This window comes from Geotrypetes seraphini, chromosome 2, assembly GCF_902459505.1.
Source record: "Geotrypetes seraphini chromosome 2, aGeoSer1.1, whole genome shotgun sequence".
Classification (NCBI taxonomy): domain Eukaryota; kingdom Metazoa; phylum Chordata; class Amphibia; order Gymnophiona; family Dermophiidae; genus Geotrypetes; species Geotrypetes seraphini.
In genome coordinates, this window is record NC_047085.1 from 501,969,097 (window position 1) to 501,995,628 (window position 26,532).

General features: G+C 45.3%; 2 pseudogenes; both read right to left on the reverse strand.

The window, feature by feature from the left end:
- The window catches only part of LOC117354493, an 86,756-nt pseudogene that overhangs the window by 47,560 nt on the left and 12,664 nt on the right, over positions 1–26,532 (reverse strand).
- LOC117354495 overlaps positions 10,493–26,532 on the reverse strand; it is a 122,705-nt pseudogene continuing 106,665 nt past the window's right edge.

A 26,532-nucleotide genomic window follows, 5' to 3' on the forward strand; every position in this document is an offset into this window, starting at 1 on the left:
GGTGCAGTTCTGTGTGGCTTGGTGCGATCTAGGTAGAAAGCCAAAGCACGCTTACAGTCCAGAGTATGAAGAGCTGATTCTCCAGGATGAGAATGAGGCTTTGGAAAAACACCGGAAGTACAATGGATTGATTGAGATGAAATTCAGAGACCACTTTAGGCAGGAATTTCGGATGAGTGTGGAGGACCACCTTATCATGATGAAATACTGTGGAAGGAGGATCAGCCACTAAGGCCTGAAGCTCACTGACCCTGTGAGCAGACGTGAGGGCCACTAGAAAAACCACTTTCCAAGTGAGAAACTTTAGTGGAGCCTTGTTGAGAGGCTCAAAAGGAGGTTTCATAAGCTGAGAAAGGACAACATTGAGATCCCAAACCACTGGAGGAGGTTTGAGAGAAGGATTGACATGGAAAAGTCCTTTCATAAATCTGGAAACCACAGGATGAGCAGAGAGAGGTTTCCCTTGCAGGCTGATGGAAAGCCGCAATAGCACTCAGGTGAACTCGAATAGATGTAGACTTGAGACCAGACTGAGACAGGTGTAGAAGATAGTCCAATACAGAGGATAGGGAGGCTCACTGAGGCTCCTTAGAATTGGAAACACACCATGAAGAAAATCTAGTCCACTTTTGGGAGTAGCATTGACGAGTAGCAGGCTTCCTGGAAGCCTCCAAAACATCCCTCACCGCCTGGGAAAACTGGTGAGGAGTTACGTTGAGAGGAACCAAGCTGTCAGGTGGAGAGACTGCAGGTTGGGATGAAGTAGAGATCCCTGATGCTGAGTAAGCAGTGAAGGAAACACTGGAAGAAGAAACGACTCCCTGCTGCTGAGTTGAAGTAGAAGGGAGAACCAAGGCTGTCTGGGCCACCGAGGAGCTATCAGAATCATGGTGGCATGGTCGGATTTCAGCTTGACCAGAGTCTTTTGAATGAGAGGAAATGGAGGAAACGCATACAGAAAGCGATTCCCCCAATCCAGCAGAAAGGCATCTGCCTCGAGTTGATGAGGAGTGTAGATCCTGGAGCAAAACTGAGGCAGCTTGAAGTTGTGGGGAGCCGCAAAGAGGTCTATCTGAGGCGTCCCCCACTGAGCAAAGATCTGATGAAGGGGTGTGGAATGGAGTGTCCATTCGTGAGGCTGGAGTAGACGACTCAAGTTGTCTGCCAAGACATTGTCCTTCCCCTGAATGTAGACAGCTTTGAGGAAGGCGTTGTGGCGAACCGCCCAATCCCAGACTCTGAGAGCTTCCTGGCAGAGGGAGGCCGAGCCCGTGCCCCCCTGCTTGTTGACATAATACATGGCGACCTGATTGTCTGTGCGAATGAGGACCACCATGTCGTGAAGCAGATGTTGAAAAGCTTGAAGAGCACTGAAGATGGCTCTGAGCTCCAGAAGATTGATTTGATGGAGTCGGTCCGCACTGGTCCAGAATCCCTGAGTGCGAAGACCATCCAGATGCGCTCCCCAGGCATAGGTCGAGGAATCGGTTGTGAGAACCTTCTGGTGGGGAGGAGTGTGAAACAGCAAACCTCTGGATAGATTCGAAGAGGTCATCCACCAAAGTAGAGACTGCCGAAGAGCAGGAGTGACGATGATGTGTCGAGTCAACGGATCCGACACCTGAGTCCATTGAGATGCCAGGGTCCACTGAGGAATTCTGAGATGGAGTCTGGCAAACGGCGTCACATGAACTGTAGAGGCCATGTGGCCCAGGAGGACCATCATGTGTCTCGCTGAGATGGACTGGCGAGAAGACACAGACTGGCAGAGATGAAGAAGAGCATCCATGCGCTGAGGAGAAAGGAATGCTCTGAGACGTATGGTATCTAGGACCACCCCGATGAAGGGGAGCGACTGGGTAGGCTGTAGATGAGATTTGGGAAAGTTGATCTCGAAGCCCAAACTCTGCAGGAACAGAATCGTGGACAGGGTCGCTGAGATGACCCCTGAGGCTGAGGGAGCCTTGATGAGCCAGTCGTCTGAAGACCCCGGTTCCGGAGTGCAGCGGCCACCACTACCAGACACTTTGTGAAGACTCTGGGAGACGAGGACAGACCGAATGGAAGCACTCGATACTGCAGCTGCAGATGTCCCACCCGAAATCTGAGGAATTTGCAAGAGGCCGGATGAATGGGAATGTGAGTGTAGGCCTCCTTGAGATCCAGAGAGCATAACCAGTCGTTCTGCTCGAGGAGGAGGTAGAGAGAATCAAGGGTCAGCATGCGAAATCTCTCTTTGACTAGGAATTTGTTGAGGACCCTGAGGTCCAGAATGGGCTGCAGGTCGCCCGTCTTCTTCGGAACAAGGAAGTACCGGGAGTAAAACCCTCGGTTGAGTTGGTCCACTGGGACCGGCTCGACGGCCCGAAGCCGGAGCAACGCCTGAGCTTCCAGAAGAAGAAGGGCGGTCTGAGTCAAGTTGGAAGGATACTCTCTTGGAGGGTGGTCCGGAGGTACCCGATGGAATTGAAGAGAGTACCCCTCCCTGATGATAGTAAGGACCCAGAGGTCGGTGGTGATCGCCTCCCAGCGATGATAAAATTGATGGAGGCGCCCCCCGATGGGAAAAACAGGGGGAGGCAGAACGAGGTTGGTTATGCCCTCTAAGAGACAGTCAAAAAGGCTGAAGAGCCTTGGGGACAGTAGAGGGCTGAGGCTTTTGCTGAGCTTTCTGAGGAGGCTGCCACTTCGCAGGTTGCCTCGCAGGCGGAGCTTGCCTCGGCTGATAACGCCGTTGATAGATCAAGGGCGGTCGAGAGGGTCGAGACTGCTGAGGCTTAGGCTTCGGCCGAAGAATGGACTGAAAGGACTTTTCTGATCAGACAATTTCTTCGTGACTGTCTCGTTGGATTCGTCAAAAAGATCCCGCCCCAGCACACCGGACACGTTCGCCAGGCAGTTCTGAAGATTCGGTCCATGTCAATGGTCCGCAACCAGGCCCAAACGGCGCATCGCCACAGAGCAGCTGCAGCCCGGGCCGAGAGCTCGAAGGCATCATATATAAGATCGGCGAAACGCCTAAACAAAATCTTCCTGCTCATACTACTTAAAATGGCGACGTCACCAACTCCAACTTATAACCTCGACACAATGGGGTGATTGGGCCCAAGAAATTACGAACAATGGTAACAGCGGCCCTGGAAGATAAATTTCTTAAATTACAATTGGCTGTAGACTATATTAACGATCGTTTTGAAGCACATGCTAGGCGTATTGCGCAGTGGAGCAAAGGGTGTCTGAAAATGAAGATTGCAACATTGCAAGATCGCGAAAAAGTGATTGCCCTTTGCAAAATCAAGTGGCAACATTGACAATACGTTTGGATGACCAAGAGAACCGTCAACGACACAATATACCTACGATTGTTGTAGGACTACCTGATCTCCGTGCTGATCAAGATCTCTACCGCTTTTTTCAGATTTGGCTCCCAAAACAACTTGGTCTGGTGACCCCTGAGTCCTGGTTTTCTATGCGAGCGGGGCACACCGCTTGGGCCAACGCATGGAGAATAACAACCGCTCGCGAGCAGTAATCGCTAGATATATTAACTGGAAAGACAAAGAACTCATCATGCAAGCCTATCGGAAATATGGTCATCTTGAATACGAAGGTCAAAAACTACTATTATTTAACGACTACTCCTTACATGTATCCACCTTCGCAAAGCGATGGTGTGCCGCTATGTTCCACGCTTCATCGTCGAGGAGTTAAGTTTGCACTTGTGTTACCCGGCGTCTCTACGCATATGGAGAGATGGGAAACCACATACATTCACAGATAAAGTAGCCGCACAACTATTTATAGACTCAATGCCTGAGACTATGATCAATATACCCCAACGACTCAATTCTACTTGACATCAGCCATGCAGGTCTTTGTTTGATCAAATCAATTCCAGTTTTTGATATCTTAGACTGTGCCAATAAGCTCTTATCTCAATGTTCTATGTAATGAAATACATCATTTTTTATAGTCTGTTAAGTTAAGCACACTAATCTCACATTTTATATTACTGATTAGGTGTGACTTTGTTAGTTACCTTCAATGTGTTATTCTTCTGTGCTCATATAGAGCACCCTTAAAATATTTAAGATATGCATGATATAATATGGTTTAATTTCTTTTCTGAAATAAATAGAACCAAGAGAGGCTGTTAAATTAACTCTATATCCCCATAGCACATCCTCAAGAGTATAGGATAACAAGTCCAAGTGTTAATCTTAAGGGAGAAAAGACCTCAGTGTCTAATAGGGAAAATCAAAGCAACCCATATAGACAGGGCTAGTTGCAAATATCACTTGCAGCCAGCAGACAATCCTCGGTCAAAACTCCCAAAAAGTTGAGGACACAATTTCACAGTGAATTTCAAACAGTCTTAATTCTAAGTCTCAAAAAGTTTTCAAAAAAACCACTTATCTGAAAATTGTTGTCTTCTCAATCAAATTGCAAACACAAGAACTTGATCCTGGAGCTTGGAAGCAGGAGAAAATCACTCCATAGGAGACAAACTCAGAGCATAGCTGCTACTAAATATCACCATTAGCATAATCCATAATCCAACAGGGTTCCCTGTTTCGCTGGTGCGCTTCTTCAGGGATTTGAGCATCGATTCACCCGCTTCAATTTCTGGACATCTCCAATTCTGGCCATTATATGGGAGATAATCTTATGGGTCGCCCATTGGCCAGATACCTTAAAATTAAATCCAAAAGACTACATATCACATCTATCCAAAACCCAGCAGGACAATTAGTCAAAACCAGATCTTTAATTTCTTCTCAATTCGAAAATTTTTATGCTTCATTATACCAATCTGACTTTGCAGCTCCTGATTCAGATATAGACTCCTTTCTTTCTTCCTTATCTCTTCCGACCATATCGGACTCTGTTAAATTGGAACTAGATTCTCCGATAACTATAACAGAATAGAAGCTGCCATATCTTCTCTACCGACTGGAAAAGCCCCTGGTCCGGACGGTTTTACTAATGAATTTTTTAAACAATTCCGAAACATCTTAGCTCCTCATCTCCTTACATACTATGATTTCCTTCATTCCACTCCAGATAAACAATTTAATTTCACTGAAGCCACCATTGTAGTAATTCCTAAACCTGACAGGGACGCCACCTTGGTTAAAAACTTCCGTCCTATTCTCTCTCCTTAATTTAATTACAAAATAATGGCAAAACTACTGGCACTTAGACCTTACCAAAGTGATTCCACATCTTATACATAAAGATCAAACGGGGTTTATTAAACAAAGATATATAGGAGATAACCTGCGCCTCTTCCACCATATTAATGCTCACGCTAAAACATTGACAGAACCCAATAATAGGCCTAGCTATAGACGCTGAAAAAGCCTTTGATCGAGTGGAGTGGCCTTTTCTTTTTTGTGTCCTGAAAGGGTATAATTTTGGCTCATTTTTCACGAAATGGATAGACAACATTATATCACAGTCCATCCGCTCGTTATTCTAATTAACAATTCTCTTATCCAATAAATTTCCCCTTCATACAGGCACTAGGACAGGGCTGTCCTCTCTCACCATTATTGTTCAATTTAGTGTTAGAGCCTCCTTCTCTCTGCTATTCGACAAAGCCCCTTAATAAATGGTATTCCCATCCTCTGATCGAGAATTTAAATTAGCAGCCTATGCTGATGATGTCTTAATTTTTCTTAGGAACCCTCAATCTTCTCTTCCTCATCTTATACATATCATCAAACAATACTCTCGCTTTTCCGGATATTCTGTCAATTGGGAGAAATCAGAAATCTTTCCTCTAAATAATAACATTCTTCAATCAGATTTGGCTAAATTTCCATTCACATGGTCAAATGAAGCTGTGAAATACTTGGGATTCTAATACACAAGGATCCAGTCCTTGATCAAGATCTTAATATATCTAAAATCAAAAATTTAGTTCTTAACACTACATCTAGATGGTCTCCACTTTATTTGTCTTGGTGGGGTAGGATAGCATCCATCAAAATGACTCTAGCACCTCAAATTAATTACATTCCCTCTATGCTTCCTCTTCTATGCCGAAAATCATTCTTCTATTGGCTAAATAGGAAGCTATCTGAATTCATATGGAACAAGAAAAAACCTCGAATTGCTCTAGCCAAGCTGAAGGCCTCTAAAATTAACGGTGGTCTTAACATCCTGGATTTCTACCATTATTATATAGCTTCATTAACTAAATATGGAGCTTAAAGTTTGAATGCGTACTGATATAGCATTGCAATAATAGCATGGAACTGGTGTGGCTATATATGGTAGGCCTACAGTGGCATTACAAGGATACATGTTTTGCATTTAGATGATAACCTTACGAATATTTCCATAATAGAACCTCCTACTCAGTATTCACCTGCGAGGCACCAGGACACGGACCTCAGTTAAAGGCAGAACAAAACGCAGAAGACCCGTTTCAGACTTTTGAGTTCACACCAAGTGACGTCTACAACGAACTAACAAGGCTCAAGGTGAACCAAAGCTATGGGACCAGACCAATTTACACCCGAGAGTGCTCAGAGAATTTGAGAGATGTTCTGGCGGAACCGTTGGCCATGCTCTTCCAATCTCTCACTAAGTACCGGGGAAGTTCCCTTGGACTGGAAAGCAGCTAACGTCGTCCCTCTGCATAAAAGGGTTGCAAGGCAGAGGCCTGCAAACTATAGACCGGTGAGTCTTACTTCAATAGTGTGTAAACTCATGGAAACACTAATTAAGTATAAATTAGATACAATCTTGAATGAAGGGAGTCTCCGGGATCCCAGTCAACATGGATTCACCAAGGGTAGGTCATGCCAGTCCAATCTCATCAGCTTCTTTGACTGGGTTACAAGAAGGCTGGACTTAGGAGAGTCCTTGGACGTCGTGTACCTGGACTTCAGCAAGGCTTTTGACAGCGTCCCACACCGCAGACTGCTGAACAAGATGGAATCGATGGGGTTAGGAAAGACACTAACTGCATGGGTTAATTGATTGGCTAAGTGGCAGACTTCAGAGGGTGGTGGTTTAACGGTACCCTCTCTGAAACATCGGAGGTGATCAGCAGAGTGCCGCAGGGCTCAGTCCTGGGTCCGCTCCTCTTCAACATATTCATTGGGGATCTGACTCGAGGGCTTCAAGGTAAGGTAACCCTATTCACTGATGACGCCAAACTATGCAACATAGTAAGCGACAGCAATCTTCAGGATACGATGGCGCAGGACCTGCGTACATTAGAAAGATGGTCCTCAACCTGGCAACTGGGCTTCAACGCCAAAAAATGTAAGGTCATGCACTTCGGAAGCGGTAATCCATGCAGAGCTTACACCTTGAATGGAGAAACTTTAACCAGGACTACAGCAGAACGAGACTTAGGAGTGATCATCAGTGCAGACATGAAATCTGCCACTCAAGTGGAGAAGGCTTCATCTAAGGCACGGCAGATGATAGGTTGTATCAAGAGAGGCTTCGTCAACAGGAAGGCTGAAGTCATAATGCCATTGTACAGAGCCATGGTCAGACCTCATCTGGAATACTGTGTGCAATTCTGGAGACCACATTACCGTAAAGAAGTGCTCAGAATGGAATCAGTTCAGCGGATGGCCACCAGGATGGCTCAGGGCTCGGGGGCTTCTCATACGAGGAAAGACTGAACAAATTGCGGCTCTACACTCTCGAAGAACGTAGGGAGAGGGGAGACATGATTGAGACATTTTAAGTACATCACGGGACGCGTCGAGGGTGGAAGATGATATCTTTCTTCTCAAGGGACCCTCGACCACAAGAGGGCATCCGCTCAAACTCAGGGGAGGGATGTTTCGTGGAGACGCAAGGAAATACTTCTTCACAGAAAGAGTGATAGAGCAGTGGAACAAGCTTCCAGTGCAGGTGATCAGGGCCAGCAATATCCCTGACTTTAAGAATAAATGGGATACCTATGTGGGATCCCTACGAGGGTCAAGTCCAGGAATAGGGTCACTAGGGTAAGTAAAGTGGCAGTATAATTAAAGGGGTCAATTGACTCCAAGGGGTGGGTCAAGAGAGTGGGCAGACTTGATGGGCTGTAGCCCTTATCTGCCGTCATCTTTCTATGTGTCTATGTTTCTATCTTTTAAGTTGAAAACCGAGGGCTAGTTACACTAAATGTTCCGATCACGTACCAATAGTCGCTAAATCAGTTTGACTGATTTAGCAATGACTGAATTTGCCAACCTGATGTTGAAAACAGCTTACTGCGTGGTTTTCCATGTGTTTGTACATTCTCCAACTCTGCCATTTAAATGACCAGGGAAGGGGCCTTAGGCATGCTCCTCCCTCTGTATCCCAGGATGTACCAGGTAGGGTGCCTAAGGCCTAGATGCCCACTGGGAGGGGCCTTAAGTGCCTGAGCCAGTCTGAGCCTTAGGAGGGGGCCTAAGGCATCTGAGCTAATTGGGGCCTGAGAAGGTCTGCCATTTTGGAGTGGCGGGCCTGCAAGCAGGAGGGACTGGGCATCTCTCCTTCTGTCATCTTACTGTAGAGGTACAGGGTGGTTTGGGGAGTGGTTCAGGGGAGGCTGGTGGGCATCCCTCCTGTGATTTTTGGGGAAAGCAGGGAAGGGGAGGGGTCAGTTCAGGGGGGTCCTGGTTGGGGGGGTTCAGGTCATGCTGGGAGGATCGCAGTGGTTTTTTTAACAATGACCAAAAGAAAACACAGCGACAGTGTAACAAAGAAATAAAACACGAGCCGCGGTTGAGAAAAGGCACGAAGCGAACTAAGTTCAGCGTAGAGCGTCATAGACGGACTTCTCGGCTCTACGGAAAACTGAGAAATGTGGAGACGCGCCCTGTGCTGGGCGGGAAGGCACTCGCGCATGCGCGGTGCGGCAGACTCAAAACTTCTGAGTGTCTTCAAGCAAGTCTGCTTGCGAGGCTGTCCGCATCCGGGCTCCGTGGATGATGTCACCCACATGTGAGAATAGGCTGCTGTTTGTCTTGGGATAAAGCCTTTGACCGGGTTCGGTGGGACTTTTATTTTATTTTTTAAATCATTTATATTATGTATATCCTACAATTCTATGCAGATTACAAATTATTCAGGTACTTCAGCATTTTTCCTCTAACTGTCCCGGTGGGCTCCCACTCTATCCAATGTAGCTGGGGCAATGGGGATTAAGTGACTTGCTCAGGGTCACAAGGAGCAGTGCAGGATTCAAACCCACAACCTCAGGGTGCCGAGGCTGTAGCTGTAACTATTACAGAAACAATAATCCACAAACAAATAATCCAGAAACAAATAATCCACATAAAAATGTGGATTATTTGTTTGAATAAAGCCTTCATCTTGGACATTGACTCTCCATGATTTCTTTGTTTCTTCAATATTACTCTCTGTGGAGGGACCAGGGACAATTTTCTTGGTACTATAACCATGGCACCACGTATTCCCATTGGAGGAGAATTTGGCGGGAGGTTCCTATCAGGACTGCGAGCCCTCTATGCATCTCCAAGAGCGAAAGTTATTGCCAACGGTCGGGAGTTACAGCCATTTTCGATCTGTTGGGGAAAAAGGCAGGGATGCCGCCCCCCCCCCCCCCATCGCCTCTTTTGTTTGCGCTAATGGACCCATTTATTAGAGATGTGGAATAGAGAATGATACGGAGAAAAATTCTGTCCCCGTCATCGCCCCCGCTGTCTCTTTCACCGCCCTGTCCCCGTCTTCAGCGTCTTCTCCTCTCCATCCCCCCACCCCCAGCACCCTTTACACGGTCCAGCAGTTCCCTCCCGCCGGCCAGCCGTGCATTTCCCTCCCTTCCTCCTTTTCTCTTACCTTTTCTTCTTGAAACTGGCGATTTCTATAAGGCTACGAGCTGTATTACAGCCGGAGCCTTGAAGTAGCGTCGTGTTGCCTGCTAGAAAAGTCTCCTCCGATGCAACGGGAAACAGGAAGTTGTATCGGAAGAGACTTTTCCAGCAGGCAACGCGACGCGATTTCAAGACTCCGGCTGTAATACAGCTCATAGCCTTATAGAAATCGTCAGTTTCAAGAAGAAAAGGTAAGGGAAACGGAGGGAGGGAGATGCATGGCCGGCCAGCGGGAGAGAGTGGGCTGCCGGATCGAACGCTCGATCACCGCGCATTCAAGCATGTTCACCACCCCGTGCTAACCATTCACCGCTCCATTGGGCGGTGCATGGCCTTGTCCCCGAACTCGCGGTGACCTTTTTTTTTTATCAACGTTTTGGCGGGTTACCTGCGGCTAGCTGCGGGTAACAACCACCGTGTCATTCTCTAATGTGGAGTCGATGCTGACGATTGCGGGTATACCGTTGGTGAAGTGACAGTTTACGGCCTACGCGAATGTCCTCTTGCGCTTTTGGAAGTGGTGAAAGAATTCAGGGATTATGTGGGGTTATGACTCAACTTGTCTAAATCAGAGGTACTTCCCTCGGATGTGGAATACAGAGAGAGATGGGGAGGGGGCGGACTTCCCTTTACGATGGGCATCGGCCTCCTTTAGATACTGGGAGTACAGATGACTATAGATGTGATGACCTTAAATAATGAACGTGATCCGGCTGCTGTGGCAGACTGGACAAATGTAAGACCACTGGCGGGTGCTCTCGCCAATTGGCCGTGTGAATCTGGATCAGATGTTCATAATGCCAAAATGGTTATATCTGCTGCAGATACTTCTTCCCCTTAAGCTCCTGAAGAGAGATGTGGTCCCACTGAATAGAATGTTGGCACAATTTTGTTGGGTGTATAAAAAGCTAAATTGAGACTGTCATAATTGATGGGGAGTTGGGACTGCCTAATATGCAGCATTATAATTATGCATGTCTGTTGAAACACTTATGTAATTGGCTTGCACAAACAGAGCAGTACACTCCTGTGTCTATATTATGCCCCAGACAGTTATTTCTCCCTTTTACAGATGCCCCAGAGATTTAAAGATAGTCTAGTGTTGCAATCAGCTGGGGCGTTGTGGAGATGGTTGATTAGGAAGATGGAGGGGCATCCAAATGTCTCCGATATAATACCATCCGCAATAAAATTGTCTCCATAATATTTTTTACCAATATTTTCTCTCAGGAATGTCTGCTTAGTAGTTGTTCCTTCCACCACTCCTAGATGTTCATATACACTTATTTTCTGTATCACCTGTATGAACCTTATTGTATCTCTTCAAATGTGATTTCCATTTAGGCTTTTACCACATTCTGGTTAGTATATGGTTTTACTCCAGTATGATTTCTCTTGTGCAGTTTTAAATCTGAATTGCTGATTAAAGCTTTTACCGCATTCTAAACAGGTATATGGTTTCTCTCCAGTATGAATCCTCTCGTGCATTTTTAAAGTTGAATCTCAATTAAAGCTTTTACCACATTCTGACCAAATATATAGTTTCTCTCCAGTATGAATTCTCATTTGAATTTTTAAATTTGATGGGTGAGTAAAACTTTTGCCACATTCTGGACAGGTATATGGTTTCTCTCCAGTATGAATCCTCTTGTGCATTTTTAAATCTGATTGCAGATTAAAGCTTTTACGAACAGGTATATGGTTTCTCTCCAATATGAATCCTCTTGTGCACTTTTAAATTTGATGGGCGAGTAAAACTTTTGCCGCATTCTGGACATGTAGATAGAATGAATCCTCTTGTGCTTTTTTTAATCTGATTGCAAAATAAAGCTTTTACCACATTCTAGACAGGTATATGGTTTCTCTCCAGTATGAATGCTCTTGTGCCTTTTTAAATCTGATTGCTGATTAAAGATTTTACCTCATTCTGAACAGGTATAAGGTTTTTCTCCAGTATGAATGTTCTCCTACCTTTTTAAATCTGATTGCAGATTAAAGCTTTTACCACATTCTGAACAGGTGTATGGTTTCTCTCCAGTATGAATCCTCTTGTGTATTTCTAAATCCGATTGCTGATTAAAAATTTTGCCACATTCAGGACAGGTATATGGTTTTTCTCCAGTATGAATCCTCTTGTGCACTTTTAAATTTGATGGGCGAGTAAAACTTTTGCCACATTCTGGACATGTAGATAGTTTCTCTCCAGTATGAATCCTCTTGTGCTTTTTTAAATCTGATTGCCAAATAAAGCTTTTACCACATTCTAGACAGGTATATGGTTTCTCTTGTGCCTTTTTAAATTTGAATGCCGAATAAAGCTTTTACCGCATTCTGAACAGGTATAGGGTTTCTCTCCAGTATGAATCCTTTCATGCATTTTTAAACTTGAATCCACATTAAAGCTTTTACCGCATTCTGAACAGGTATAGGGTTTTTCTCCAGTATGAATCCTCTTGTGCATTTTTAAATTTGATGGCTGAGTAAAACTTTTACCACATTCTGAACAGGTATATGGTTTCTCTCCAGTATGAATCCTTTCATGCATTTTTAAATTTGAATCCACATTAAAGCTTTTACCACATTCTGAACAGGTGTATGGTTTCTCTCCAGTATGAATTCTCTCGTGCCTTTTTAAAACTGATTGCAGATTAAAGCTTTTACCGCATTCTGAACAGGTATATGGTTTCTCTCCAGTATGAATCCTTTCATGCATTTTTAAACTTGAATCCACATTAAAGCTTTTACCGCATTCTGAACAGGTATATGGTTTCTCTCCAGTATGAATTCTCTCGTGCCTTTTTAAATCTGATTGCAGCATAAAGCTTTTACTACATTCTGAACAGGTGTATGGTTTCTCTCCAGTATGAATCCTCTTGTGCATTTTTAAATTTGATGGCTGAGTAAAACTTTTGCCACATTCTGAACAGGTATATGGTTTCTCTCCAGTATGAATCTTCTTGTGCATTTTTAAAGTTGAATACTCATTAAAGCTTTTACCACATTCTGAACAGGTATATGGTTTCTCTCCAGTATGAATTCTCTCGTGCCTTTTTAAATCTGATTGCAGAGTAAAGCTTTTACTACATTCTGAACAGGTGTATGGTTTCTCTCCAGTATGAATTCTCTTGTGCATTTTTAAATGTGATGGCTGAGTAAAACTTTTGCCACATTCTGAACAGGTATATGGTTTCTCTCCAGTATGAATCCTTTCATGCCTTTTTAAAGTTGAATCCCCATTAAAGCTTTTACCACATTCTGAACAGGTGTATAGTTTCTCTCCAGTATGAATTCTCTCGTGCCTTTTTAAATCTGATTGCAGATTAAAGCTTTTACCACATTCTGAACAGGTATATGGTTTCTCTCCAGTATGAATTCTCTCATGCCTTTTTAAATCTGATTGCAGATTAAAGCTTTTACCGCATTCTGAACAGGTATATGGTTTCTCTCCAGTATGATTCATCTTGTGCATTTTTAAATTTGATTGCCGAATAAAGCTTTTACCGCATTCTGAACAGGTATATGGTTTCTCTCCAGTATGAATCATCTTGTGCTTTTTTAAATATGATTGGTAATTAAAGCTTTTACCACATTCTGGACAGTTATATGGTTTCTCTCCAGTATGAATCCGCTCGTGAATTTTTAAATTTGAATGCTGAATAAAGCTTTTACCACATTCTGGACAGGTATATGGTTTCTCTCCAGTATGAATCCTCTTGTGTATTTCTAAATGTGATGAGTGAGTAAAACATTTATCACATTCTGGACAGGTATATGGTTTCTTTCCAGTATGATTCCTCTTGTGGATTTTTAAATCTGATTGCTGATTAAAAGCTTTGCCACATTCTGCATATGTAAATCGTCTCCCACTTCCATGGATTCTCTGAAGACATTTTAAACCTGTTTGATGATTTAAAAAAAACCAAAAGGTTTTATCATAATATGAAGATGTAGAATGTTTCTTTCCCATTTGAATTATTTTGTGCATTTGTATAAAATCTCATATAAAGTAAAGAATAATAAATGAACGAAAACTTAACAGAACTAGGGATATGCCCACTTTTAAGCCCATTGGACCATTGTTTTACAACCAACATAGTGTCCTGATTTGTTTTTTTCCCGACATTTTGCCACTTTTGTTTTACGATTTTTGCTTGGTCCCTTTACGATTTTTATTTACTTATATTTTATGACATTTTCGCAGCGTTTCTACTCTAGCGAGATTTTACAATATCTAGTGACTCTCGGCGTGACACATTATCCGGTAAGTGTTTTAGGCTCATCATTTCACATTTTTTGAATTGTATCCTACTCTGTTTTCCTTTACTTCACGTCCTTTGGTTGTCTGCATTCACCTTACAGATTGCAAATCCTTTTCCGGCTCACTAACGCTAGCCTTGTTTGCAGCCGGGACATCTCCGAGTTCGGTTTTTACTTTACATTCAACTATGCCGGTTTGATTTCACTTGCAATTCCATTTTATTACCTTTGGGCTAAATATACATTTTAATTCAGTAGACCATTCCTATATGTTAATCTTTATTCCTATGGCGTGCAAGGTCTAGTTTTTAGTGAAGTATGACCATGCAATACTACTGGTTTTAGCTAGATGGCGTCTTACTTCCTTTTTTCAATTAAGATCTTTTTTTTTTTTTTTTTGATAAGACATTTAAAATTTAATTCTTAAAGATTACTTCTCTACTGTGTTCATACCTTTTCCCTAGGTTTAATAGTATTGCCTGAAAGGTCTTTCTATATAATCCATTACCACATTTTTTCAATCAATATAAATCATTCACGGTTGTTAAACAGCTATTTTTAAAACTTAGTTTTCTCTCCGGAGGTGATCTTCCATATATACCCTCCTTGGCTGCATGTTTTATTAATGTATTTGTTCATTATCCCTAGTTCCGTTAAGTTTTTCATTCATTTATTATTCTTTACTTTATATGAGATTTTATACATAAGGTGATTTACCATTCTATTAATTATTTATGACCAGTCTGTCATTTGAAGATGATTTTTCTTTCAGCTTTTAGCATATATCATATAGGGCCACACAGGGGACTTTGATATGCATCTATTGATGATACATCAATGTTTTTTTATATGTGATGATTTAATATGTATATGTTTGTGTTCTCATTATATATCATATTGGGTAATATATGGTACTTTTATGGGGCTAATTTATGATATCTTGTTATGGGTCTTTTTATATGTAAAGCAATGTTACTAACCGTAACAGTTGTTATCCAGGGACAGCAGGCAGCTATTCTCACTAGTGGGTGATGTCATCCGACAGAGCCCCAATACGGACGTCTCACAAGCATATTTTGCTTGAAGAAACTCAGAAGTTTCGAGATGCCCGCACCGCGCATGCGCCAGTGCCTTCCCGCCCGATGCTCCGGGCGTATCTCCTCAGTTCAGGTAGCTAGCCGAGAAGCCAACCCAGGGGAGGTGGGTGGGACGTGAGAATAGCTGCCTGCTGTCCCTGGATAACAACTGTTACGGTAAGTAACATTGCTTTATCCCAGGACAAGCAGGCAGGTATTCTCACTAGTGGGTGACCTCCAAGCTAACCTCAATGGGATGGTGGGAGAGTTGGCAACTTAGGAGAATAAATTTTGTAATACTGTTTGGCCAAACTGTCCATCCCGTCTGGAGAAAGTATCCAGACAATAATGAGAGGTGAATGTATAAACCGAGGACCAAGTGGCAGCCTTACAAATCTCCTCAATCGGTGTCGATCTGAGGAAGGCTACAGAGGCTGCCATTGCTCTGACCTTATGGGCTGTGACCTTACAGGGAAGGGGTAATCCAGCCTGGGCATAGCAGAAAGAGATACAAGCCGCCATCTAGTTGGAGATGGTGCGCTTTGATACAGGTCGTCCCAACTTGTTCTGATCAAAAGAGACAAAAAGTTGAGGAGCAGTTCTGTGTGGTTTGGTGCGATCCAGGTAGAAAGCCAAAGCACGTTTACAGTCCAGAATGTGAAGAGCTGATTCTCCAGGATGAGAATGAGGCTTTGGAAAAAACACAGGAAGCACTATGGATTGGTTGAGATGAAATTCAGAGACCACTTTAGGCAGGAATTTCGGATGAGTGCGAAGGACCACCTTGTCATGATGAAATACTGTGAAAGGTGGATCCGCTACTAAGGCCTGAAGCTCACTGACCCTGCGAGCAGACGTGAGGGCCACCAGAAAAACCACTTTCCAGGTGAGAAACTTAAGTGGAGCCTTGTTGAGAGGCTCAAAAGGAGGTTTCATAAGCTGAGAAAGGACAACATTGAGATCCCAAACCACTGGAGGAGGTTTGAGAGGAGGATTGACGTGGAAAAGTCCTTTCATAAATCTGGAAACCACAGGATGAGCAGAGAGAGGTTTCCCTTGCAGAGGCTGATGGAAAGCCGCAATAGCACTCAGGTGGATTCGAATAGATGTAGACTTGAGACCAGACTGAGACAGGTGTAGAAGATAGTCCAATATAGAGGATAGGGAGGCTCGCTGAGGCTCCTTGGAATTGGAAACACACCAGGAAGAAAATCTAGTCCATTTCTGGGAGTAGCATTGACGAGTAGCAGGCTTCCTGGGAGCCTCCAAGACATCCCTGACCGCCTGGGAAAACTGGTGAGGAGTTACGTTGAGAGGAACCAAGCTGTCAGGTGGAGAGACTGCAGGTTGGGATGAAGCAGTGATCCTTGATGTTGAGTAAGTAGTGACGGAAACACTGGAAGAAGGACCGGCTCCCTGCTGCTGAGTTGAAGCAGAAGGGAGAACCAAGGTTGCCTGGGCCACCGAGGAGCTATTAGAATCATGGTGGCCTGGTCGGATCTCAACTTGACCAGAGTCTTTTGAATGAGAGGAAACGGAGGAAACGCATACAGAAAACGATTCCCCCAATCCAGCAGAAAGGCATCTGCCTCGAGGCGATGAGGAGTGTAGATCCTGGAGCAAAAGTGAGGCAGTTTGAAGTTGTGGGGAGCCGTAAAGAGGTCTATCTGAGGCGTCCCCCATTGAGCAAAGATCTGATGAAGGGGGTCGGAATGGAGAGTCCATTCGTGAGGCTGGAGGAGACGACTCAAGTTGTCTGCCAAGACATTGTCCTTCCCCTGAATGTAGACAGCCTTGAGGAAGACGTTGTGGCGAACCGCCCAATCCCAGACTTTGAGAGCTTCCTGGCAGAGGGAGGACGAGCCCGTGCCCCCTTGCTTGTTTACATAATACATGGCGACCTGGTTGTCTGTGCGAATGAGGACCACCATGTCGTGAAGCAGATGTTGAAAAGCTTGAAGAGCATTGAAGATGGCTCTGAGCTCCAGAAGATTTATTTGATGGAGTCGGTCCGCACTGGTCCAGAATCCCTGAGTGCGAAGCCCATCCAGATGAGCCCCCCAGGCATAGGTCGAGGAATCGGTTGTGAGAACCTTCTGGTGGGGAGGAGTGTGAAACAGCAAACCTCTGGATAGATTCGAAGAGGTCATCCACCAAAGTAGAGACTGCCGAAGAGCAGGAGTGACTATGATGTGTCGAGTCAACAGGTCCGACACCTGAGTCCATTGAGAAGCCAGGGTCCAATGAGGAATTCTGAGATGGAGTCTGGCAAAAGGCGTCACATGAACTGTAGAGGCCATGTGGCCCAGGAGGACCATCATGTGTCTCGCTGAGATAGACTGGCGAGAAGACACAGACCGGCAGAGATGAAGAAGAGCATCCATGCGCTGAGGAGGAAGGAATGCTCGAAGTTGAATGGTGTCCAGGACCGCCCCGATGAAGGGAAGAGACTGGGTAGGCTGTAGATGAGATTTGGGGAAGTTGATCTCGAAGCCTAAACTCTGCAGGAAGCAAATCGTAGCCAGGGTCGCCGAAATGACCTCTGGAGCTGAGGGGGCCTTGATGAGCCAGTTGTTGAGGTAGGGAAACACCTGAAGACCCCTGTTCCGGAGTGCAGCGGCCACCACCACCAGACACTTCGTGAATACTCTGGGAGACGAGGACAGGCCGAATGGAAGCACTCGATACTGCAGATGTAGATGTCCCACCCGAAATCTGAGGAACTTGCGGGAGGGCCGGATGAATGGGAATGTGAGTGTAGGCCTCCTTGAGATCCAGAGAGCATAACCAGTCGTTCTGCTCGAGGAGGGGGTAGAGAGAAGCAAGGGTCAGCATGCGAAACCTCTCCTTGACCAAGAACTTGTTGAGGACCCGAAGGTCCAGAATGGGTCGCAGGTCGCCCATCTTCTTCGGGACGAGGAAGTACCGGGAGTAAAAACCCCGGTTGTGCTGGTCCACCAGGACCGGCTCGATGGCCTGAAGCCGGAGCAAAGCTTGAGCTTCCTGAAGAAGGAGGGCGGTCTGTGTCAAGTTGGAAGGATACTCTCTTGGAGGGTGGTCCGGAGGGACCCGATGGAATTGAAGAGAGTATCCTTCTCTTACGATGGAAAAGACCCAGAGGTCGGTGGTAATAGCCTCTCATCGATGATAAAAATGGTGGAGGCGACCCCCGATAGGAAAAACAGGGGGATGCAGAACGATGTCGGTTATGCTCCCTGGGATGGAGTCAAAAAGGCTGAGTAGCCTTGGGTGCAGCCGGCGGTTGAGGTTTCTGTTGAGCCTTCTGAGGAGGCTGCCTCTTCGCTGGTTGTCTCGCAGCCGGAGCCTGCCTCGGAGTGTAACGCCGCTGATAGATCAAGGGCGGTCTAGAAGGTTGAGACTGTTGAGGCTTGGGCTTAGGCCGAAGGATAGATTGAAAAGACTTTTCATGGTCAGAAAGCTTCTTCGTCACCGTCTCGATGGACTCGTCAAACAGATCCGCTCCAGCACAAGGCACGTTGGCAAGCCTATCCTGGAGGTTCGGGTCCATGTCAATGGTCCGATGCCATGCCAACCGATGCTTGGCCACGGAACAGGCCGCAGCACGTGCCGAAAGCTCAAAGGCATCGTACGAGGATTGCATAAGCTGGAGACGAAGCTGGGAAAGCGAGGCTACCACTTCCTCGAATTCATATCGAGCCTGAGAATCGATGTAGGGAGTAAATTTTCGAAATACAGGCAAGAAGAACTCCAAATAAGATGCAAAGTAGAAATTATAATTAAGAACTCGGGAAGCCATCATCGAGTTCTGGTAGATTCTCCTCCCAAACTTATCCATCGTCCTGCCCTCGCGACCCGGTGGCACAGAGGCATACACTTGGGAGGGATGAGATCGCTTGAGGGAGGATTCGACCAGCAGGGATTGGTGAGAGAGTTGAGAGCCCTCGAACCCCTTGTGATGGACTGTGCGGTATCGTGCATCCAATTTGCCCGGGACTGCAGGAATAGAATAAGGCGTCTCAAAACATCTCATAAATGTCTGATCCAGTAATTTATGGAGAGGCAGTCGAAGAGATTCGGCAGGAGGGTGAGGCAAGTGCATGGTGTCGAGATACTCTTTAGAATATCGAGACCCAGTGTCCAAAGTAACATCCAAGTCATCAGCCATCTGTCTGAGAAAAGAAGAAAAAGACAACTGGTCCGCCAGTACAGGTCTCCGAGAGGGACTGGACGAAGTTGAGGCCTCAGGATCCAGAGAGACTTGCGATCGACAGGGAGAAAAAGAGGTAGACGGTTCCTCGTACTCCGGCCCCTCCGGGGGAGACATGTCAGAGGAAGAGTACCCCAGACGTGGCAGGTTCTTCTGCGGCGAAACCTCAGAGTGGCGCGAGGAGTGCCGTGATGAATGCCTGGACCGATGCCCCTCACGGTGCCTGGAGGGAGAGCGAGAATGACGATACTTCGCATGGTCCCCCGAAGCTTCCAGCGAGTGAATGGGACTTGAAGCTGTAGATCGAAGAGGCTGAATGGTCGACGCTTCACGCGACGCAGCCCAGGCCAGGTATGGGGTGCGGAAGAACTCTTCCTGAGACTTGCTATGCCCAGGGCTTCGATTACCTACAGGAGGATTCCCGCCCTGTTGGCGTGGAGGCGTGATGGGCTCCAAAGGAGGCATGTCGCTGAAGGAAGCCCACCTCGAGGGACCGGCCGCCCTACGTCGCTCCTCCTCGCTAAGTAGCGAGATCGACCGGCGAGGAGGAGGAGGAGGAGGAGGGGGCGGTCCGCCTCCTGGAATCGGGACCGGGAGGTCACCCTGGATGGAGGCAATTAACCTGGGGCCCATAGTTTGCATGAGCTCGACAAACTGAGCTTCCAAGAGGGACCGTAGTGAAGCCGATATGGAGGGATCCGCATTGAAAGGGGGTCCTCCAGCACGGTCTTCGCGCTCCTTCGTGGTCGAGTGCTTCTGCTTGGAAGCTTTTGGCACCTTAATGACCACGGGAGGAATGGTGGAAGGCAGTACCTGAGCCGAGGAGACGGGGACAGGCACCGGCGCCGAACTCGGGGCCGAAGCCGGAGTGAACGAAGCCGGCTTCAGAAGGCCCGGAGTAGCAGGAGTAGTCGCTAGCTTCGCATGGACAGGCGAAGCGGCCGATGAAGTCGAAGCCGAAGATTCCTTAGCAGCTTCCATCTTGAACATCGACTCCCACAATAGACAGCGCCTCTTAAACGCCTGCACTGTAAGAGTGGAACAAGGCCGGCACGATTTCGGGAAATGTTCTGGACCAAGACACTGCAGGCAGCGTCGATGCGGGTCCGTCAGCGAAATCGCGCGCTGGCACTTGCTACACTTTTTAAAACTGGTGATTGGCCGGGACATAGGCCGAAAAAGCTCCGCCGCAAGATCGAAGGCGCGGGGCCTGAGCCACGTGGCCGACCCGGCCGACTCGCCGGAAGAAAAAAATTTTTTTTTTTTTTTAAATTAAAAGAAAAAAAACAAAGAAAAGACACGATAAAGAGTAAAATAAACCTAAAATCGCGGCAATTAGAAGGCAAAAACGGGAATTCAGTCAGCGCAGAATTGAAGTAAAACTTCTCAGCTCCGTGGAAAGAAAAGAACTGAGGAGACACGCCTGGAGCATCGGGCGGGAAGGCACTGGCGCATGCGCGGTGCGGGCATCTCGAAACTTCTGAGTTTCTTCAAGCAAAATATGCTTGTGAGACGTCCGTATCGGGGCTCTGTCGGATGACATCACCCACTAGTGAGAATACCTGCCTGCTTGTCCTGGGATAATGATTTAATATGTTTTTTATATATGATGATTTAATATGTTTATGATTTAATATGCCTAAGGGTAATACAAGAGATTTTGACATGCATTTATTGATGATATATCAATGTTTTTTAAGTGTGATGACTTAATATATATATGTTTGTGTTCTTATCATATATCCTATTGGGTAATACATGGTACCTCTATGGGGCTATTTTAAGATATCTTTTTATGAAGTTTTTTATATGTGATGATTTAATATGTTTACAATACATGTTTTTTATTTAATCTCTTTAAATTTTTGTTTAATCTCTTTAAATTTTAATTTAAAATGGGGTGTCTAACTTAATGCATGTTGTGATTGATTTTAACTCTATATATAATTGTTTCTTTTTTCCTTTTTATTTCATGATAGTTTGTTTTTACTGTATTTTTCACTACAATTTTTTGTGACATATGTTTTTTCCCTTTTCTACCATGGTATGTATCCCAAAAATTAATTAATTTTTCCTTTTGTTTCTTCTCTTTTCTTAATGTTTCCACTATGTTCATTCCTTATGTTATCATCCATTTATTATTATTTCACTGGATTCTTTTCTTTCTTCTTCTTCTTTTTTTGCACTATCATAGTGACTTATGTTTCTTCACAGTCTATTCAAACTTAACACCAGTAGTCGTTTACTATCAAAATCTGACTTGTTGCTATTTCCTTTGCATGCAGTCTATTAATATTGCATGCGTATTTGTCACCTTTCAAAACATACACACATGTCCTCATGTTATTAGAACATAATATTTGAGTTTATGGTCAAATAAGATCATCTTGTCGTTTTATTCTTATTATTTCTTATCTTTTTACCTTTTATTACTATATTGTTTCATATGTTTTTAATATTGTATTTTATGTTATATTTGTACCTAATAGGACCCCTGATGAAGGTTGTCCGAAATACAGACCGTGTTGGGTCTCTTGTTTGATAAAAAGGTTTTTAAATATACTTTGGCTGTCACAATAAATTTTGCCTACATCGTTGTACATATCTGCAGTTTTGGTTTGTTTGTTCCTGGTTGTTTTTTTCACTGCAGAAAAGGTTGGACCCCCTTTTTTCCTCTTGGTTCTGTTGTTTCGAACACACAAAACACAGAAAATACCTTCGCCTAGTATGGAATATGTAATCACAAACTAACCCCTCTCCCTTTTACAAAACTATAATGTGGTTTTTAGCTATGGTGGTAAAAGCTCAGACTCTCATATAATTCTGAGCAATTACCACCATGGCCGGTGCTAAAAAAACGCTCTACAGTTTTGTAAAAGGGGGGATAAAATAGAAAAACGTAGACAAAGGTTAAATTGAACCACCAAGAAGCTGGACTCTGTATACAATGCATACCACAGAAACAGCGATGCATCTCCCCTAAAGCAAAAAAATAAATAGAATTTTTTCTACATTATCTTCTCTGGTTTCTGCTTTCCTCATAGTCTTGTCACTCTCTTCCTTTCATCCACTGTCTACCCTCTCTCTGCCCCTTCTATATTGTCTTCTTCTCTCCTTGTATTCCCCTTCCATCTCTCCCTTCACCCCTATTATTCTGGCATTCATCTTCTTCCCTTCCCTCCTCCAATGGTCTGGCATCTCTCTCCTCTTCTTCCCTTCCCTCTCCCACACCCCCATGGTCTGGCATTTCATTCTCTCCACTCCCTTCCCCCCACTTCCATCAGCATCTGCCCCCTTTCTTTCCCTCCAACCCAATTCCATCCAGTATCCTTCCCCCTTATGTCTCTCTCTCCTTCCACTGCACACCAATTCCATCAGCAACTGCCCCCTTTCTCTCCCTCCACCACCATTCCATACCACCCTGACCCCTTTTTCTCCCTCTACCACCCATCTATGCTCTTCTCTTCCTCCAAACCAGCAAGGTCCCATGATGACTGCTTCTGTTGCCTCTGCCTCTGGAAGATGTAAGTGATGTTGGAGGGGGGTGGGCCGGCAGACGCAGGGAGTTGCTGCAAAGCTTCGCAATGACTGCAGCTGCCAGTCCACCCCTTCTGACGCCACTTACGTCTTCCAGAGGTGGCAAATGCAGTCATCGCAGGACCTTCCTGCACTTCAGTGTGGCTGCCGACTCTGCTTCGGAATAAGTACGGCAGCCGCGCTGAGGTGCAGGTGCCATTTAGAGCAGCTTGGAAGGTTATGGATCCAGCCGGCTATGTACCCCCTAAGGCTGGGCACCCGGGGCGGTCTGCCACTGTATGAGGGGACAAAAAATAATAAAAAGAATGGATAACTTGACCGATTTAGACATGTCATACAATTATAACCACAAAAATATGTCATAAAATGTAATTCTAAACTCAAAAGACTCCAGACGAAAAGCAGACTATAGAAAGGAAACCAGAAAAAACCGGGTAGATGAAAAGTGAAATCTGGGAAAGATCTAAATTATTGTTCAAATGAGCTTCTATTAAAACCAAAGAATAAAACCACAGCACTCGTGAAAGTAAAAAAGGGAGAGTAAAATGGACTTAACGAAAAGGTCTCTGCACTGATGAGATAAACTCGTACGCAGAATAAATGTGAACATGCGACAGTGGGGCTATGATATTTGATCCGTTGAAAGAGGTGTCAAAAAAGTGTCGACAGTGGATTGAATGCACACTGATAGGGGAGGGGCATCGGGCTGTTAAAAAAGGCTGCTTTAAGAAATAAATGAAAATACTGGTGAAAAACTAAATAAAAAAACCAAAACCATGATAAAATGCCGAACCTGACTGCAAATGGTAGTGAAAGTAGCATAAGGCACCCGTAGTACTGTTAGTGCCAGAGCTGCTTAGAATAAAGAACCGTGCTGTACATGAGGAGAAAAAAGAAAGAATGAGGTGATAAGATGTAAAGTGCTGGCCCCTCACTGCACCACTTGAGAAAACTAAGGAGCGATGTTCTAGAGCAGGGGTGCCCACACTTTTTGCGCTTGCGAGCTACTTTTAAAATGACCAAGTCAAAATGATCTACCAACAATAAAATTTAAAAAAAACACAAAGCACACTGTTCGCATAGAAAATGTTAATTATCATTCCTATTCCAGGGTTTTTTCAAATAGGTCAAAGCAGATGACTCTATGCACTGTCACCTCAGTAACAACCATACAAAAATATACCCTCTCCCTTTTTACTAAACCACAATAACAGTTTTTAGCGCAGGGAGCTGCGCTGAATGCCCAGCGCTGCTCTCGACGCTCATAGGCTCCCTGCGCTAAAAACCTCTTTTGCAGTTTAGTAAAAGGGGACCGAAGTGTAAAATATAGACAGCAGATATAAATTCAGACACATTTTGATCACTAAATTTAAAATAAAATCATTTTTCCGACCTTGTCTGGTGATTTCATGAGTCTCTGGTTGCACTTTCTTCTTCTGACTGTGCATCCAATCTTTCTTCCCTTCTTTTAGCCTGTATGCTTCCTCTCCTCCAGACCTAATTCCCTCCCCCAACTTTTCCTTCTACTCTCCCTCCCTTTCTTTTTTTCTGTTTCTTTTCTTTCCTTCTGTCTCCCTGCCTGCCCTCTTTCTTGCTTTCTCCCTTCCCTCCCCCAAGCCACTGCCACTGCCACTGGGGACTAGGACCCAAACCGCCACCAATAATAGGCCCCAAACTGCCACCAAACACAGGCCCCAAAGCCGACGACGCCCAAGCTTTTCCTGCTTCAGGCCGACCAATGCTGCCGTCGGGGAGAGGAATGCTGATCGACCCAAGATCACGATCGATCTATTGGGGGAAATGCTGCCGGGTCCTGCCTTCGCGGAAACAGAAAGTAGGCAGGACCCGGCAGCAAGAAGAACAAATGCTTCACTGACCTGTCTCCCGCCTTATCCCATAGCGAACGCTTGCTTCGGGGCTTTCAACATGTGCGTGCCTGCTTCCCTTCTCCCCCCCCCCCCCCCCCGGACCTAACTTCCTGTTTCGGAGGGAAGAGAAGGGAAGCCGGCACGCACACATTACAGCCCCAGAGCATAAGTTTGCTACGGGCTGAAATCTCCAAGCCGGTTGTTTTTTGTTTTTAAATGTTCAGCAGCGGTGGCAGCAGCAGATGATAGCCGGGCGGTCATCTAAATTAGCTGAGTGAACCGCCAGCTAAAAGGCCCTAGAGAGAACACTACATGTGGGAAACAGAAACCCGAGGTACAACTATACGATGGGAGGGATGTTATTGAAGGAGAGTACCCAAGAAAGGGACTTAGGGGTAATGGTGGACATGACAATGAAGCCGACGGCACAGTGCGCAGCGGCCGCTAAGAAGGCAAATAGAATGCTAGGCATAATCAAGAATAGAAACATAGAAACATAGAAATAGACGGCAGATAAGGGCCCACGGCCCATCTAGTCTGCCCACCTTAATGTCCCTCCCCTACCTTTGCCCTGTGAATAGATCCCATGTGCCGATCCCATTTTGCCTTAAAATCAGGCACGCTGCTGGCCTCAATCACCTGTAGTGGAAGACTATTCCAGCGATCAACCACTCTTTCAGTGAAAAATAATTTCCTGGTGTCACCTCGTAGTTTCCCGCCCCTGATTTTCAACGGATGCCCTCTTGTTGTCGTGGGACCCTTGAAAAAGAAGATATCTTCCTCCGCCTCGATGCGGCCCGTAAGATACTTGAACGTCTCGATCATGTCTCCCCTCTCTCTGCGCTCCTCGAGCGAGTATAGCTGTAATTTGTCAAGCCGTTTTTCATATGGTAAATCCTTGAGTCCCGAGACCATCCGGGTGGCCATTCTTTGCACCGACTCCAGTCTCAGCACATCCTTGCGATAATGCGGCCTCCAGAATTGCACACAGTATTCCAGGTGGGGCCTCACCATGGATCTATACAATGGCATAATGACTTCCGCCTTACGACTGACGAAACCCCTTCGTATGCAGCCCATGATTTGTCTTGCCTTGGACGAAGCCTGCTCCACTTGATTGGCAGACTTCATGTCCTCACTGACGATTACCCCCAAGTCTCGTTCTGCTACCGTTTTTGCTAGGATCTCGCCATTAAGGGTATAAGACTTGCATGGATTCTGGCTGCCCAGGTGCACTTCAGTTGTTGGAAAAATAATGGAAGTGTTGCTGAAAGAAAGGATAGTGTATTTCCTTGAATCTAATGGGTTACAGGATCCGAGGCAACATGGCTTTACAAAAGGTAAATCGTGCCAAACGAACCTGATTGAATTTTTTGATTGGGTGACCAGAGAGCTGGATCGAGGACATATGCTAGATGTAATTTACTTGGATTTCAGCAAAGCCTTTGATACAGTTCCTCATAGGAGGCTGTTGAACAAACTTGAAGGGCTGAAGTTAGGACCCAAAGTGGTGAACTGGGTCAGAAACTGGCTGTTGGACAGACGCCAGAGGGTGATGGTTAATGGAAGTCGCTCGAAGGAAGGAAAGGTGACTAGTGGAGTCCCTCAGGGTTCGGTGCTGGGGCCAATCCTGTTCAATATGTATGTAAGTGACATTGCTGAAGGGTTAGAAGGAAAAGTGTGCCTTTTTGCAGATGATACCAAGATTTGTAACAGAGTAGACACCGAAGAGGGAGTGGAAAATATGAAAAAGGATCTGCAAA